Source organism: Haemaphysalis longicornis, unplaced genomic scaffold (genome assembly GCF_048455015.1).
Source record: "Haemaphysalis longicornis isolate Haplotype H1 unplaced genomic scaffold, Haemaphysalis longicornis Haplotype H1 scaffold_4, whole genome shotgun sequence".
Classification (NCBI taxonomy): Eukaryota; Metazoa; Arthropoda; class Arachnida; order Ixodida; family Ixodidae; genus Haemaphysalis; species Haemaphysalis longicornis.
In genome coordinates this window covers 54,553,253-54,570,968 of record NW_027526361.1, presented here as the reverse complement: position 1 = coordinate 54,570,968, position 17,716 = coordinate 54,553,253, and the positions used below count along the sequence as shown (strand labels likewise).

At 48.9% G+C, this 17,716-nt stretch overlaps 1 pseudogene across 1 annotated transcript in view; it reads right to left on the bottom strand.

The window, feature by feature from the left end:
• Positions 1-17,224, bottom strand: part of LOC144179753 (neuronal acetylcholine receptor subunit alpha-7-like) — a 106,448-nt pseudogene extending 89,224 nt beyond the window's left edge. The window contains exon 1 of the transcript XR_013324330.1: positions 17,056-17,224. The product of XR_013324330.1 is annotated as a neuronal acetylcholine receptor subunit alpha-7-like (transcript). The remainder of the gene's footprint in view (positions 1-17,055) is intronic.
• Positions 17,225-17,716: the final 492 nt, after the last annotated feature.

Here is a 17,716-nt window from a genome sequence, read left to right as displayed (position 1 = left end):
CGTTGGTTTGTTAACGTCGCAGTCAAGCGGGAAGGGGTGGATTGGCCGTAATCCCCTCACGGAAGCTGGAATCGCCATCGGCCAATGATCTTGAGTGGATACGTGAGAATTGTGGGTGAATATGCTGATGTGAAGAGGAAATTGGTGAATCGGACTTGCGTTATTATTCCGTAGCGTTGTCCAAAGGAGGAGCATCGCTGCGCGAACACCATCCAATCCAGCTACGCGTTGAACGGGCGTTTTCGGCTAGCCCAGATAGCCGTCGCCCTGGCCATCTCGTCATGACCATGTGATTGGTTTAAAAGGTGGGGGGGGGGGGGGGCAGTAACCAGTAACAAAAATTCAAGTTTGATGTACTAAAATTGTTATGTACTAATAACAACGATACCAACTTCATCACGGGCCTCAAATAATTGATTAACGAAAACACACGAAGCAGTGGCGACTTCGTGGCGAGGTCTCTACGACATTACAGAAATTTGCTTGTGCGAGTGGCTGCCGCCAACCAAAGCCATCGTCAAGAAAAAAAAACGACTGTGAAAGGCCTCTTTATTTTAGGGGGGTTTAATAAATCGCCGAAAGTCGTACGTATACACCTAGGCTACGAGGGCTTCTGCTTTCGCTTAATCGTACCGATTCAATGCTAACGTACAGTTTGCACCCTGGCAATAAAAAGGTTTCTGGCCTTCTTTATATATTGTGCTACTGTTGACTCCGTGTACCGCAAAATTTCAGTTTTTTAATGTTTCTTGTGTTTTTGTTCTGATAAAGAAGCGTCTGTCGCAGCTCAAATGGAGATGTGTGAAGTACCCAAGGCTAGTTCTTTAAAACTGAACAAGGTTGTATTTTGTATTCACGGCCCCTTCAATGCTTACCAACGGAGCGTGGCGCGTCATGATAGGGGCTTTTCTGCTGCCGTCTCACGCCTGTCCGGTACAGTGGCTCATTCCGCACAGCGCGCGTCCTGCTCTCTTCTTGCCCGGTCCTGCTCTGTCCGCAGATGCGCTTTTCTGATGGCAACTTTAAAGGAGCCATGAAGAGAAAACACAAGTTTGGTTCATTCGAAAGATTGCCTCGTTAGAACCATACTGACACCACTTTTAACACCAACTTCACTCAAATAAGCTGCATAATTAGGGAAAAAGGGAATGACCATGCGACCCGCAAGCTCATTTCCCGCAACAGAACCTATGATGTCACACGAGAATGCTCTGCGATTGGCGGAGGCCGGCAAAAGCAAACGCAAGTTAGGCAGGGCTTACCAGTTTGCATAGTGAGCTATATGCCCTTTAAACATACTGCACATTCCTTTTATGACACTAAGAACGGTGGAGTAAACGGTTCAAGTTCCGAATAAACACGCAAGCGTGTATGCCAATGCGTACGAAACTACCGCCAGCCGAACTCGACATCTCGCCGTCGCCACCGTCGCGCAGACGAATTTTCGGGTTCGAGGTTCTTTGAGGCCAACGAACCGTCCCAGCACGCACAGCCGCGACCTTGTTTGGTATCGTAATCCCTTCACAGGAGGTTGGCCGTCATATCGCCAACCAGCAAAGGTAAAAATAGAAACGAGGGGAGTAAGGAACAGCAAGCAGCGACGAGATAGGGACAGTCATCGCAGAAGTTTCGGAATGGTGTTGGCTTGCTGCTGTTGTTAGGAGCTCTTTTCCAGTTTACAACCATTGAAAACTTCAGTTTGTTCGAGTACTTTAGAATAAAATTTCGTTGCTACGTTTTGAAATGCCCATGTAGTACGGGCAAATCATCGAGGGAGTGCGACATCCCCGGTGAGGAGATCTCCATTCATGTGCTGCCCAACGACGAACCTCGGCGAAGCAAGTGGCTACGTTTTGTGAACTTTGCAAACGGAGGAGAAAGAGAGCTAAAGGAAGTACGAGTGTGCTCGCTTCATTTCCGAGGAAGTGATTACGGCAGGGACCCTTACGTTAGCTCACTCCTGGGACATGCTGGCGCTCGTCGCCGACTTCATCAAATCACCGTCAAAGCGCTCTGACCTTGGGGGAAAAAAATGCCGTACACACCGCGCATTCACGCTCGTATCTTTCTGGTCGGAGCAGAGAGCTCGCGCGAACGGCTTTCCATACACGGCACCGGCCAACTGGCATAAGCGATACTGCTACTGAAATTGAACTGTTATTAACCGTAATGAAAATACGGCACATACGTACCAGTCTGTATTCGTCCGTCGCGACGGGGCTGACGAGGCAGCGGTGCCGACGGCTGGGCGTTCGTCTGTTGTGGCTATCGCGGAATGGTCGCTTTCCGGTCTATCCGCGTATCCCACAACTCCTGCCGCTCGTGCACTTAGAAGCATTGAGCGTTCAAGTGGTGTGAGGTTGTTAAATGCAAGCCCGAGCTTCTCGGCGAGAGTTTTGTTCTCCGGATCAGGCGATTCCATGACTAGGGCTGCGGGTGCACTAGGTTTTACTAGTATTTTTTTTTAATGGCCGCCGTCTCGGTTTCGGCACGAGTTCCGGTTCCTGTTTGATTCCCGCGTGTGGGTGCTATATGGAGTCGACATACTAAGTATCTGTTTCAGGGACCGGCTCGTATGACGCCATTGTTGACGTCACGAAATGTGCAATTTAGCGGGAGATTTAAAATTTTGGCTGAAATTGCCTTATTTCTCAGTGAATAAAGCATCCTTTGCTTCCGGGAAAGCGCTTAGGGTACTATGAAACACCTAATCTTTCGAATAAAACAAACTTCTGTTTTCTCTTCATGGCTCCTTTAAGTACGCCTAGCGCTGAGCACCGCGTTAGATCTGCATATGTAGCAGCTTTCCCTCGTAAAAAAAAATTACTGGACGTGTAGTTTGCTGGGCCAGTTGCTGCATTCGGACCCGTGATTCTGGCGTTTTGGAAAAAAAAAACCTACGAAAAAACCAACGGCAACACACTCGCTGGACTAGCAACTGGGAATATTTGAAGAATAATCGTCGGATGTATCATTCTTCAAATATGTTCAGTTGCTAGACCAGCGAGTATGTTGTCCTTTCTTTGACGGGTGTCTTCGTGTTTTTTCGCAGGTTTTTCCAAAATGTCAGAATGCACCGGACGAGGCCCGCGTGCAACGGGACCTCACGCATACATGCACCATGGATCTTCTCCAGTGCGGTGCCCCGCTTATGCTGAGCCGTGATGACGCCTCAGTCGCCTGTGAAATCATCACATCGCAGAAAAACTTCCTCGAGATTAATAATTAAAAAAAACCACGTACCCCTTCGCTTAACGACGATGGTTGAAAGCGAAGCTTCTCGTGACGGATTCTTTGGTTGTCGTCCGAGTTTGATCATGAGCTTCGACGATCTCGAAATGGAGTAATGGGATAGATTTTGGTTTCACAACGCGAGGGACCGAGGTTCGATTTCGACCGCAGAAATCGTTTTTTTTCTTTCCCTTCACCCACGATCATTCATCATCATCGTCAGAGAAAGTTGGCTTTCCTACAGGGAGTTTTCGCTTTACAGACGCCATCAGCGAGAAGACTAAAGCTTCGGTTTAATAATATCTGAATACTACTACTACTACTACTACTACTAATAATAATAATATTAATAACAATAATAATAATTGTAATAATAATAATAATTGGAGGACGATTCAGCTTAGCCGTTAACCGTGAAACACGATAGCGTTATCGGGTCCCGTTCGCATCGCCTTATCATTCGCTTGTAGTGCTTTTGAGTCCCCGATGACGTACTTGTAACGACAAAACACAACCACCTTTATTTGTACGGAGCCCGCGAGCGGTGAAAACTTTCCGCTTGTGCTGGTACCCCATCTGTTGGGGCGACGTCTTGATTCCGGTTGTTTCAGCGGACGCCACAAGATGGCCCCACGGAATTTTTCGTTCCCAGTCAGCGCCACCGTCGACACCGGATTTTCTGCGACACGGGACCCTTAACGCTACTAGTTGATAATAACAATACTATCTTCGAACAGAAACGCAGCGTCACAAGAAGCGTGGGTTCTAATCAAGTAACCCCTGGCTGCAGCTATATACAGATGTACGCACGCGGCTTCTCCAGTGCTGCACAAAACTGAGGCCCTCCGCAGTGGCGTCTACGCTGGCTGCGGCCCCGTCCCTCCTATCTTCGTCTTCGGACGGCCACGGCGGCGGCGAGTCCGCCCCTTTCTCGAAGCCGGCCCGGTCGTTATCGTTGCCGATAAACCGACGAGCAGCGCATCTCCCCTCCTTCACGGCGAATGGATTTCGGGAAGGGCCGGCGAGACGCGTTTGGGCGGAAAGAAGTGAAGAAGAAATGAGTGGAGTATAAAGCGGTACACAAATAACGGATCGCGAAACAACGCAGCCGGATAATTGCCGCCGTCAGAGATTGCGGAAGGAGGGAAAAAAAGGGGCAAGTGTTGTTGACTCAGCGCGGGCGATGGCACTCGGAGAGAGACACCCCTCTCTCCCCTCATGTGGAGGACAGGCGCGACGCTGAACGCCGCCGAGCCGAGAAACGTATTAGAGCCGCGATAACTTGATTGGAAACGCGCCGGCTGAGCCTCAGCAGAGGGACCAGGAAGGGCTCGCCTCTGCCTCTCTGCGGCGTTCGATATATAAATGGATGCAGCGGCTGGTCTTCCCTGATCGGTTTAGGGTAAGGCAGTTCGCCAGGCGAGGTCCACCGCCTGGCGAGCTTCCCGGGCGCGGGAAAACGCACACGCTACCCGGAGAAGCCGGCACGGCTCTCGTAACGGTAGTTTCAGAAGAGAGCGATCCGCTAATCAGATGGCGTACACGGCGGGGCATGGTCTTTGTCTAGGTGCGAACACCTTTCTCTGTGCGAGGGCGAACAAATGATGTTTCGAAAGCGCGTAGCCACCCTATCAAGATAGGGTTGGTCTGGACAGTTATTATATGGTTGTGAGACGGTGCGCACATTTCTGAGCGCGCGTCGATATTTTATGTGCCGGTGGTCTGCCCGATGTTTTTCGCCCAGAGCAGGCACCTCGGGGGATTGACTTTTCTCTGCACTACGCGGAGGATAGACCGGTGTCAGTAACCAGAGGCAGCCACCTATCCCAGAAACAGGCCGTGCCGATGTTGTAATGAGCCGGATTCACAATGGAAACAATTACACGTATACCTCCTATGAATAACTCAGATACCCTTTTTATTCTAAACTAGTTTCCAAAGTTCCAATTTACATTTTCAATGGCCTGCCTCCGCAAAGCTGTGTGAAGAAGACTTAATACCAACACTCAAATACAGCAAATTTGTCACGTGAGAGTAGGGGGTGGTCCTCATCCGCTTCTTTGCGTTGTTTGATAATCGCACTCAAGGGAGGCAGTCGAGACCAACGGTAGAGCTCCTCTATCCGGGTGTGCCGAGGCTATAGCCGGTCACGACCCGGAGCGCAGAGCTAGGAAGCTAATGCTTTTTTGTTTGGGCATTGGTTAAGCTAAATCTTGTAGTCCCTTTGGTGGCACACAGCAGTAACATACTCTGAACCAGAGTGCATGGTATCTCCGAGGTGGTCCCTTTTGATCAGGTGAAGTAGCTTCCGCCATGCCGGAATTAGTTGGTTTAACAACTCTGTGGCTGCTCCGTCCTCAGAGATAAGTATTGAAAGAGTAGGGACCCAGCCAGTACCTGATCTTTTAATAATTATACTGCAACATTCTACTGCACGCGGGCTTGAGCGTGCTGAGACACACTGGTGAGGATATACTGCGTCTCATCGGCCGAAAGGTTCGTTCCTGTAAGCAGAAGGTATGGGTGTAGCGTGTCACGGGCCTTTTGTAGTGTCAAGATTGCACTGAAGTTCGGTTCGTGTTGATTCGCTTCTTCCCACATGGAAACATCGTCAGCGTACATGTTGATGTGTGTGCGTACAACAAGCTGCAGTTCAATTGCGAGTCCGGTCATAACAATATTGAAAAGGATGGGAGATAAAATAACCCCTTGTGGCACACCGGCAATGTTGTGAATATATTTGCGTTTGGTCTAGCTGATATTATCTGAAAATTACTGTTTTGTAGCAAACTTTTGACGATGTTGACCATCCGTTTTGCCGAGTGGGCCTCCCGCAGCCCGTTGGTGATGAGCTCATGCGTGGTGGTACCTAACGCTTTTCTAAAGCTCACCGCGACTATAATACTGGGGATCGTTTGCCTTCGCCCTCGTGTTTTCTTAAGTTGTCTCCGGATCAGGTAAATACTGCCGTCAGCGCTGACATAGCGTTTGAAAATGGTTTAATGAGGGGGATACATTATCTCCTTCGAGGTAATGATTGTGGTGGCTTAAACAAATGCACTACATGACCTTGCGCAGCGTAGACGTTGAGCTCTTAGTCACATTTATCCATTTGCCTGATTTTGGTATGGGTGTTACAACAGACTACTGAATCAACTCGGGCACGTGGCCATTGATTCAAATAGCGTTGATTACTCGTAAGGGTTCGTGCTTTCATCCTGCTGCAGTTCACGCTTTGCCTGTGCAGGTGGGTTTTACAGCATGGTCCACATCATGCCGTGTTTCCGTGACGTTTTCTTTAATTCGGGGCACGGGGTGTGCCGCGAGGGCAAAGAGGGTTGGTCATCAACTTTAACAGGGGTGTTGCTTTCCCAAGGTATTTGAGGCAGTTCTGCAATGCCGGTGGCACGCTGCTGTCATAAACCGATTTTATTACCGCACGAGTCAGTTCTGGAAGTGACGTATACCGGCTGTACTGGCCGAGGCCAGCAGCAGGGTTTATGTGTGTCCTTTTTCCGTCCGTGCTACCTGCGCTCCACATCTCGTAGCCCGGAATGTGCACCTGCTTGTCTTTTCGTCTTTTTTTTTTTGCGGTTTTCGCGCCGTTTTTGCGCAGCACGTAATTTGTGGCATTGCGCTCCTATGAACGGGCAGTGGAGACTACGTAAAAACCCGCGTATAATACGAGGTTTTTTTCCAAATTTTACTCTGTTAAATTTGTGCCTCGTATTATATGTGGATCCCAAAGTTTTCCTCCGAGAATTTGCACTTTCGGTTTCAGCGGAGGGAGCGCCATCTTGCTGTGGCGTTAGCTGGCTGCTGCTTCTCTCAGCCGGCGCCATTTTGATTGTTTTGACTACGCGAAGGATCTCGGCACGTTCACCGCAAGTCTATCAAGATGTCGGGTGCACTAAAACAGTATTCGGCTGCAATTAAAAGAAAAGTTATTTTATGTGCCGAGACCATCAGAAATTGCGCTGCAGGACGGCAGTTCGGCGTTACCGAAGGCAGCATTCGTGGGTGGAGAAAGCAACTGGTGCTTGACTGGATAAAGTTTGTGTGGTGTCGGCGGCCTGGAGCACTGTTGGGGATTCCCGTCAGTGCTCGTGTTGGACGCCTTTCGCTGCCACCTGGCCGATTCCGTGAAGAAGTTGTTGCACGAACCCCGCACCGAACTCATTGTCATGCCAGGAGGAATGACATCCCAGCAGCTGCAACCGCTAGACATTTGCATCAACAAGCCTCTCAAAGACTGCATCGGGTCCTGCTACCAAGAGTGGATGAGGACAGGATACCCGTAAGTGACAGCTACCGAATGGCTGACGCGGGTTTCTCCAGCGGTGCTTTGTGGCTGGATCGCGGATGCGTGGGCCAGCATTCCAGAGGAGCTCGTCAGTCGCTCTTTTAAGAAATGCGGCATCTCGAACGCCCTTGATAGCACTGAGGACCACTTTCTGTGGGAAGACATTTCCGACAAGGCGACTTCAGCAGACAGCGGCAGCGACCCTGACGATGACTAAACGGACGTCGGGAGACGGTGCCAGCGAAAACTGACAAAGACTGAACGGTAACTGCAGTGCAAATAAATGTTTTATGTGCTCTTTACCTCGCATTATATGCGGATGAAAACTTTTTTTCTGATTTTGATGTCCCCGAATTACACCTCGTATTATACGCGGGTTTTTACGGTACTTATGGGTTCATACTGTTAGTATTGGGCGTTGTACCGTTAATCAAGCAGAGGTTGGCTAGTTCGAACTACGTTGAATTTGAACAGATTAAATTTTCTGCCCCCTCGGAGTTCGAATTAATCAGCGATATTCAACTGTACAAATAGGAAACCAAACCTCAAATTTCGGAGAGGGGGGGGGGGGGGGGGGCAACCAATGAGCCCGGTCGTTACCAACGTTCTGACAAGAGAGCTTGCCGGGATCAAGACAAGTCGTATTGTGGAGACGTTGGCATCTGGCCGAGGCTGCCCCTTGCCCAAGTTTTGTATCCTCTATGTACAGAAAGAGAGGGAGAGGGATAGAGAGAGAGAGAGAGAGAGAGAGAGAGAGAGAGAGAGAGAGAGAGAGAGAGAGAGAGAGAGAGAGAGAGAGAGAGAGAGAGAGAGAGAGAGAGAGAGAGAGAGAGAGAGAGAGAGAGAGGGGAAAGAGAGAGAGAGAGCAAACATAAAAAGCAGCAAAAATAGATAAAGCGCGCTAAAGAAATAAACGGCGACGTCGTTGGATTTAATATTAACGAAGCCATCTGTCCAGCGACTTCATTTAGAGCCCTTCCCGCATTTCCCAGCGCGGTCCTCGGCCACTCTAGCCCGACTCGGGCGAGGCAATGTCGAAGTTGAACGAAATTTCAGTCGAACGACGCTCAAGTAAAGCGGCGAGTGGGGAGGTTTGTAAGTAGCACGGGAACGAGGAAACGGGGGTACGGACACAGCAATAGCCTCGATACGGCGCCGCAATAGCTTGGAAAGAGGCACCCAACGACTTGACATGCCATCGAAGGGCCCAGGGAAAACAAATAGCGGGGCCTCTTCGGTTCGAGTCTGCACTTAATAAAGCCTCCGTCCGTATATGAGAACATACTTGAAATGGCGAAAGAATCTCACCGGTGGTTTCAGTGAGGTGGTGTATATTTTTTCCCAGCTAACTTGCCACGACGCTAGCAGTACAGCTTAAAATGAACGTGTGAGGAGTAGTTCTGCGTAGCCGCGTTCAATGGGTTTATTATAAAAGGCTGTGACTTCCACCGCCGACATGCCATTCAGCTGGTATGTCATCTTCCGATTTTGAAACTCAAGGCAGCATCGAAATTGGTGCGATTGGCCCTAAAGGAGTACTGACACGAAATTTTTTGGTTACATTTTTTTCGCTGCTATAGGTTCCTACCAGCCCACTAATCATATAAAGGCACATTAGACGGTCGATCGCATCATTTGCGCCGTCGTTTATTCGTCGGTTTCGACAAAACGAACGCCGAGCGGCCGCCATGATAGAAGGGCGCCCCTGACGTCACTCTTCTAGTCGCACCGCTGCTGGGCTGGACGTGCGCGCGAGCGAGCGCTTAGACCTGCTGAGGTCTTCGCCATCCCCACGCGCCTGGCAGCACGACGGCAGTCCCAGAGCCATGACGTCTACACACAGTGTAGCAGCGCGCGTCAACCGCAGCCGGAGCACCGGGTACGTCACGGGAGCCCCGACGTCGGCAGTTTGGGTCAAGGAGTACATGATGTCATGCTGGCCCGCTCTGGGCTTTCTCATGCGAGCAAGAATTAAAATAGATTTAAAATATGTTGTATTGAACTGTTGTGGTTGAATCTTGCTGGGTGATATCTCCTGATTAAAAAGGAAGCATTTTACATAGTTATCTCAGCTTTGAAATTTAGTGTCACTACTCCTTTAACGTCCTCCTAGGACCATTCCTATTCCTTACAATAGAAATGGCATAGTGTAATATGCGTGAACTATTTTCTGAGCGATGCATTACGCAACCTGCGTTAGGTTTTATATAAATACAACCTTGTTCAACTAGAAAAACACGAGCCTGCGGTAACTCACTCAGCTCTATTTATAACGCGTAATGCAAAAAATAATAGCAACATCGACAAACCTTTCCTTGATTTCAACTAAAGGAAGATCTGCATCGCGACACACGCGCTCTCATCCCACCGTGTGGGACAGACCTTCCCAGTGGGCTCACTCGCTGGGAGGAGGTCCTGCTGCGTGGACTTCGAGCTGGGGTGGCCCTCTCTCCTGCGGGAACCCGGGCGTGGCCACCGCGATACCATGCCCCGTTTACCAGCACCTGCCCCTTCTGTACGGTTCCTGCCGAAGACGCCGACACCAACCACCTGCTATGGACGTGCCCTTCCCTGAGTGCAGCGAGATCCAGACACCTTCGCGGCACAGGCCTGCATCCTTGGAGACCCCCCGACCTTCAGCGATGGCTGTGGGGTCCCCATCACCGCTGTCTTCTGGACTGCCTCCGGGAAACGGGTGCCAACTTGTATCTGTAGGACCTTATGCCAAATGGAATGCTATCGCAATTTAAAAAAAAAAATAAAAAAAAAATCACCACTTTTTTTTAGTTATTCAGTGACACGCCAGAACCTCTCTTTGCAACGAAATCGCCCTGCAGTGAAACATTCGTGTGCCTAACTGTCCGTGTGCTTATATGACTATGCACCGAAGTCCGCGTAAAAATATTTCAAGAATTTGTTATTCTATTCCTTACGCGCCGTAGATTTTGGATTCTGTTATAATTGATTGTTTTGCTTTATTAAATGGCTCGGTGTCAGAGTTTTTTTTAGAGGTTGGTGGCAGTGAAGTCATTTATTTACAGCGACGCTGTATATAGCTTTTTCTTGTCGTGGTCCGTCAGCAGGGTTGTTTAAAAGAATACGCTTTGCCGCAACGCAATATTTAGTCGAGTCTCGACACGTGGGCGTTCTCATTTTTTGGCGCCAACAGAAAACGCCCGCAGCAGCCGATATCAAATCTGCGTCCTTGGGGTCGGCAGCACAACGCCATAGCCACTGAGATACTGCTGCGGGTTAATCCTCAAACGTAATTAACATGGTTCAATGACAATTAATGATCAGCCACAGAAGCTGTTTAGCGCTGCTTATCTATCGGTAACCACCGCGCGCGACGGCTTTCATCGGCATGCAGCGATGCAGTTTTTTTCGTGTTCAATCGTCCTCCATCACTGATTCCCAAACGCGGGCCAAGAGCCGTCCATTTTTTCTTTGTCCCGACGTGAAGATGGTTGGCGTGCTTTTAAGATGCAAGTGCTCGCAAGCCGCCGGCGTCATGACGTGGTGAAGTAGCGTCCCCGACACCGGCGCTATCTAGAGCCGCCCGCTTTGCAAAAATGCCTCGTCACGTCTGTATAGACAGCTAGTTGCGTTCGCTCGCAGTCGATGCTTCAGCTGTAACGCCTCTAGAATGCTCGGAGAACCCTCGTTCCCGCGCTTGGATTTCGGGCTGTTTTGCGTATGCAGTTGCCTGAGTGAAAACGTCATGTACATTGTTGGGCGTGCCTTCCTCGATGCGTGTGCGAGTTGTGCGAGTATGTGTCACAGTGACAGAGACGTGGTTCGGGCCGTTCCCAGTGGACTAGACGACGACCGATATCCGTCGGCGGCTCTGCGCAGTTTCCGTCGGTATTCGCTGCCCTCTGAACTGCGGTGAAAAGAACATTGCTGCTGTATGGAGCCACGGAGTAAGATGGAGCCTTCAAAAGGTGACAACTGGTTAGGTTTACCATTTCCAAACCGCATGTTGGTGGGAAAGTTGGCCGTCGGGGGCTCAGTGCGCGTGAGGTCTGCTTTTGTGTCCGTCACAGTGGCGATGGAGGCCACTGTGTCTGTCACTGCATGTGAGGAGCAACCTAGAGGACATGTTCTGAGACCTGTGCGTTGACTAATGATGATGATGATACAATGCGTTTCCTGCGGAAGTTATGTGCAGCCGGCTGGCTCAAAGGATGGATCATCATGGGTCAAGAATGCGGGTAAGCTCACTTTTTAAACCGTCATTTTTGCGTGAATGGGAAAGGTGGTTAATCCACTTATGGGAAATTAATAATAGCCACAGCAGCTGCGGCAAACGGGTTGGGGAAATAGCAAGATTTTTCTGGCTGCACTTTGTGTAGCTTGTTACGCTTCATGTTACGTGTGTCCATTTGTCAATTACCCTAACCAAAATCAGCAAATGCCAGTGTGAACACTTCGAAGGTTTTTGTAACAAAAGTAGCCCACTCTGTATTTTTTGCGATTTGTAAACCGGTAACTACGGTCGAAAATGTCTCTTACGAATTCTCGTCGAAACTTCTACATAGAGACAGATAGAACATATACAGGGTGTCCCAGCCATCATGCACCAAGGTTTAAAAAAACAGTAAAGGCGTAACTCGAAAGAAACCAGGTGCATAATGTTTGCAGTACTGTGAAGAAGCGGACAGTATTTTTTTCTTTAATGAGATTTAATTAGCTAATTGTAATTAATTATCTAACTCGAGAAATACTCCCCTAATCACTAAAGTGTCAATGAGGCACTTGAAGGTAACCACGAGGGGCATCTAACTGCGGTATTTTCAGCGATGAACTAATAGCGTACACATTTATTCTGACTGATAAAGGAAACCCGCGAAATATGAAAAATACCACGTGACAGCGCCTCCGCGCGCACCGTAAAGCAACGCCCTCAAACAGGCTGCCTCTGAGTTAGCCAGAATGAAATAGACAAAAGGAAGAAAGAAATCGCGACCGAGTTTGTTCCTTATCTGCACACGCGTCCCGCGAATCTTGCTGTTGCTGCTTCTTCTATGCATGCTATTATCAAGGTGATGCGCTGTCTCTTCGGGCGGGTAACACGCGAAGCAGTTGCTTTCAATCAGCTTTGTTTGGGGACGCTGCTTTACAATGCGCGCGTAAGCGTCGTCACGTGGTATTTTTCATATTTCGCGGGTTTCCTTTATCAGTCAAAATAAATGAGTACGCAATTAGTTCGTCGCTGAAAATAGCGCAGTTAGGTGCCTCTCGTGGTTACCTACAAGTGCCTCATTGACACTTTAGTGATTAGGACAGTATTTCTCGAGTTAGATAATTAATTACAATTAATTAATTAAGTCTCTTTAACGAAAAAATTACTCTCCGCTTCTTCACAGTACTACAAACATTATGCACTAGGTTTTCTTCTAGTTACGCAATTTCTCTTTTTTAAAATCTTGGTGCATGATAGCTGGGACACCCTGTATATACCTCGCGAACTAACTCCGGTGGTGCCTGTACATGGCGATGTTGGGCTTTGAGTGCAATGTAGTTGCGCCAGGTGATGTGCTTCATGAGCGGCGCTGAGACACGTCGTGAGCGGCAGGCAGACGATACGTCAAATGATGTTCAGACACCCGGTCGATTTGCGTTCGTTCGTTTGAAGGCTGCTTGTACCTTAGCAGCACCGTTTCGCGAACACGATGGTTCCTGCACGAGGGATTTTGGAGACGATATTTTAACAGCGGAGATGTTTAGGCCGACACAAATCCGCCCGGCGGAGACAGAAGACCCCGAGCGCACGTGAGCGCGTGCCTCGCTGCGACCGTCCAGCGTCGTCCAGATTTGCGCGTAGGCTTACGCCCCATGAGGAGCTCCCGCCGTTGACGTCGTCGTCGTGTAGCGACCGGTGCGCGACGGGTCCGCCGAAGACGATGATGACGAATCTGTCGAGCCATCCCTTCGCTATCCACTCGTGGAGAGGGCCACCGTACCAGCTGACGAAGAAGTGGAGGTCTACCGAGGCGAGGGTGCGCCACAAGAGGATTTGCCCCACGCGTTTGTGCCGTCGGAAGGCGAAGAAGAAAGGGAAGGCGACGATTGCTACCGAATAAAGCACTGCACATACTTTAATATTCTTTGCCTTACAGTGTCGTCCGAAACGGCTTCGCACTGCTGGGGTCCGGCTGCTTCCTCTCCACTGGGATCCGCTTTCAGCGTGTGGGGAGAAGATAGGTCGACCCCCAGCTCTGCTGTTTCTCCAGTCTTGCACCACTAGTGCAAGGTGCGCCAATTTTTCTTTCTTGGGCTACTTAAACACGAAAAATTTCGCTCTGTATATCTGTGCGAGTGGTGAGTACGAGTGGTGAGTGTGGGCGTGACACTGATGAGCGTGAGCGCGAGTGCAGGCTTTAGGGAAAATATATTTTTTAATAAGTGGGAGTGAGTGGCGTCCAGTTTTGCCGATGTATGCAAGGGACCAAAGCTCGATTCCTACCACGGGTAGCGTTTTCTTCTTGAGGCGCTTGTGTAAAGTCGCTTTGCCGTGCGGCGGACTCCGTCAGTGAGGCATTGTAACCTTCGCTTCAATATATTTATATGTTCTACTGTAGCAACCGAAACTGCTGTCATAAAACAAGAAATCGCCGCTTGTTTCAAAGAGAATAAGCGTCTCTTTGAAACGCCGCCGCGCCGATCGGAGGGTATGGAGAGGGCGGTAATTGAGAACTTGCTGCCGTTTTATAAATGTTCGGCGTGCGACGGACCGAAGGATCGCCAGGAGAGAAGAATACTCAGGTAGATTTTTCCAAAGCACTCCTCTTAACCCTTTCGGCCTTGGTGGTTTCAATTGACGCCATTACCTAAAAGCCTCTCTGGCGCATATAGAACGAAACCAAAACTGCTAGTTTTCTGGGGCATTGTTCTTCAGTGATGCCTGTTGTGGCAGATATCGCTGTTGTTTCATTTTAGTGGAGCTGCACGCTAAAAAGAAGAAGAAGCTCTGGTGAATACGAAATTACGACATTGAGGCAGAAAAAAATGGCTGTCCGAGTTTTATTCCCAAGCTTGGAAATCTATGAATACGTGCACTACGAAACTCATTTTTTGTTTGTAGGTTCATGTAGTCATAAGGTTTAGGAAAACATGCAAAATTGATGTCTCTGCTCAACGTAAGATTTTAATTGCCAAATGTGCTAATTAATTGGCTCATTAATAAAGTTGTTAATATTTGTACTTCCAGCTCTATTTTTTGTTTGTGGGCTTATGGGACCCTAAAATTTAGGAAAACACACAGGAAAAAGTTTTGCGTGAAATAAAAAAAAATCAGGGATGAATTCCATTTCGTTCATAAATCAAGAAAAAAGGAAAAAAAATCGCGGCGAACCTTGAAATTCAGTTATAATTTGTTGCGGGGCTGGGACAAAATACTTTCGCAGGTATGCCCCAGAAAGGGCTTCTCCTAGCTCTTAAGACGTAGCTCTTAGTTTTCTTACGCACGGAAAAATATTTCACGCAGGTCGCACACATTAACAACTAAAGCTTTTCAGAAGATACAAATGAAGGGGAACGTTCCCCACTCCCATCCTCCCTCCCTCCCTCCCGGATGCAAAAGCGATTCAAAGCGGCAATCCTTTCAGTACCGAATTACCCCCCACATGACACCGGGTGAGCATCAACTTATGTAAACAAGCTTGCTTTGAGCGCAGTTTGTATGAACGAGAATGGCAGCGCGATAATGTAAGCACCTTTGCATTCAAGCTAAGCCGTGGCCCGGAAACGCAGTTTCAATGCAGTCTTGTTGCTTTGTAGCAAGGTTCGCCTTTCAGTGAGCTTGTTTAACGAACACGCGAAAACAGCCGTTACTGCAGAACAGCGAGTAGCTTTATCAAGCCTCCAACCTGTCCCGTTATGCGCGACGCATTTATTAGGTGCACCGTTCACGCGCACCCCGAAGTGATGAGCTTGACTGCGTAAGCTTTCAGCTCATGTGTAATACAGCGGCGAAGGCTGATGCACGTTTCTTGTGTTATTTTTTAGTTGTACTGCAGTTTTTTACCACCTTCTGTGCAACGCTTTTGTGCGCTTCTTGCGCCTATCACAGCGCCTGTTTACGTAAGTGAACATACACATATTACATTGTACAAGCCGCACGTAAGCCAATGTTTCTTTGCCAACACTCTGTAAGATGTGCAATGAGTTGCTAAATTTTTTCACCACTAGACATCTCGAATATGGATCCTCACTTCATTCTCAAAACAGCTGGGACTCAACACTGGTCGCGATTCTGCTCTCCCAATTATCTTTTTATAGCAATTTATTGTAACTAGATTTTTTCACTTTCGAAATGTTCTGATCAAATTTTTTAAATGGTGATGTCCAAAAATATGCCAGTTCGCAGGCAATGGGATAAACTTTCAAATGCACATATTCGCTTCGTCTCCATTGCGACTCCAAAATGTGACGGTCACCTTCAATTATTGGCACCCAGCAGTACATGCTCATGATCACGAAAAATCCGAACGCGTACTGCAGTTCCAAGAAACGGTTGCAATTTCTGGGTCGCACGCTGAAAAAAACTGGCGCTCTCCAGGTGCTCAAAAATGCAAGAGACAAGCCTGTTTCTAGCGTTGGTTGTCACTAAACCATAGCCACGATATTACTTATGAGGCATTAGAAGTGAGTAAACTTTATAAGTTGCAGCGACTGTTAGACGACGTCGTACGAGTGTTTGGCATAGTGCAAACAATAGTACAGCTTTATAACCGCTACAATTTCACGGATTCGTAGGGAGCAACGAGCATAGAGACGAAGCTTCAAAAAATTAAAGCCGTTCCACTCAATGGGAAAGCTGTCTGAAGTGCAGAGCAGTGATTCGCCATAATGGGCTGTGGCGCCATTATCCGCTCACCGCTACCACCCATCGCGCTCTTCGCCACCCTGTCTCACTCCTCTCTTGATGAATATGCTAAACCAATTTCCCGCCTGCGCAGTGCTCACGCGCTCCCTGCCTGAAACTGCGCCAGCGGGAGTTCTGTTCTTTTTGTACTTGCTTTAATTTCGTATGCTGGAGCCGGTTTGCGTCATTTCGAACGCGCCATTTTTTTTCTTGCGCGGCTGGAGCCTTTCTGCGTCATTTCGAACGCGCCATTTTTTTTTTTTGCGCTGCCTCTTTGGTCGTTGGTCGCGCGGCCTCTTGCGCGACCAACCGAACAAGCGTTCCTAATTAAGGACGCAGGGGCTGCCGGTTATATGCATCGATTTTGCCTGAAACGTACCTGCAGTTATCTCTGCGCTAAACAACGGGGAGATGTATGGCAAGTGCCAGAGTTTCGCGAGGTTCGAACGGTGGTGACTATTTAAACTGCGTGATTTTCGAAGCCTCATCGTGACCCCCTGACGACGGTACACCAGGCTCTACTTGGGTCCGTTATCTCACTGCGCCACCTGATTCCGGCAGTCGCTTGACATCGACCATTAGCCAGCTGCGACGACAAGGCGAGCCCATAAAGTGCGCTGCACTTAATACCCCTTCGCTAAAAGTTACTCACCGAGCCACACGAACATCCGCAGCAGCAGCGCACTCCGCACGTAGCTCGAGCTCGGACATGGAGGCGGGCTTTTGAAGAGGAACTTCATGCTGGCTCTCTTGGAGACCGCTGTGATGACGTCATCGGATTCCGTACCCGCTCCAGCTTAGCGCCATACTCTTGACCGGGGAGGGAATCTAAACAAAGAATTCCAAGAAGACGGGGGTGGGGGGTGGAGGAGTGGCAGAAACCAATGAGTCACGGGCATTTTTTTGTAAAAAGATGGCTTTTTTTAAGAGCACAGAATCAGATATTGTATATTAAATAAAACCAGCGGGAAGCTAGCAAAAGTAAATTTATGTGTACATAAAGTAAACAAAAAAAAAACCCACTGACGATTACTATACTCCCTAATGCGAAATTTGGGCGCAGCGCGCGATGCAGTCTTCTGGGTCACGGCGCATATCTGCTGCGCCCCAGGAAGTAATCGGGGGATCTGCGAACGCACGACGGCGCGCGCTACTCTGCTGTTATCTCGCAGCGCGCCTCCGCCGCCGGCCAGCATGTTGTTGTAAATCGTGTTTGAACCTCCCGCGCAAGTGTCACTAGTTTCGGATTCAGCCACGCACGGGGAGCAGCGAGCATGTAGTTGCAAATCGCGTTTGAACCTCCCGCGCAAACG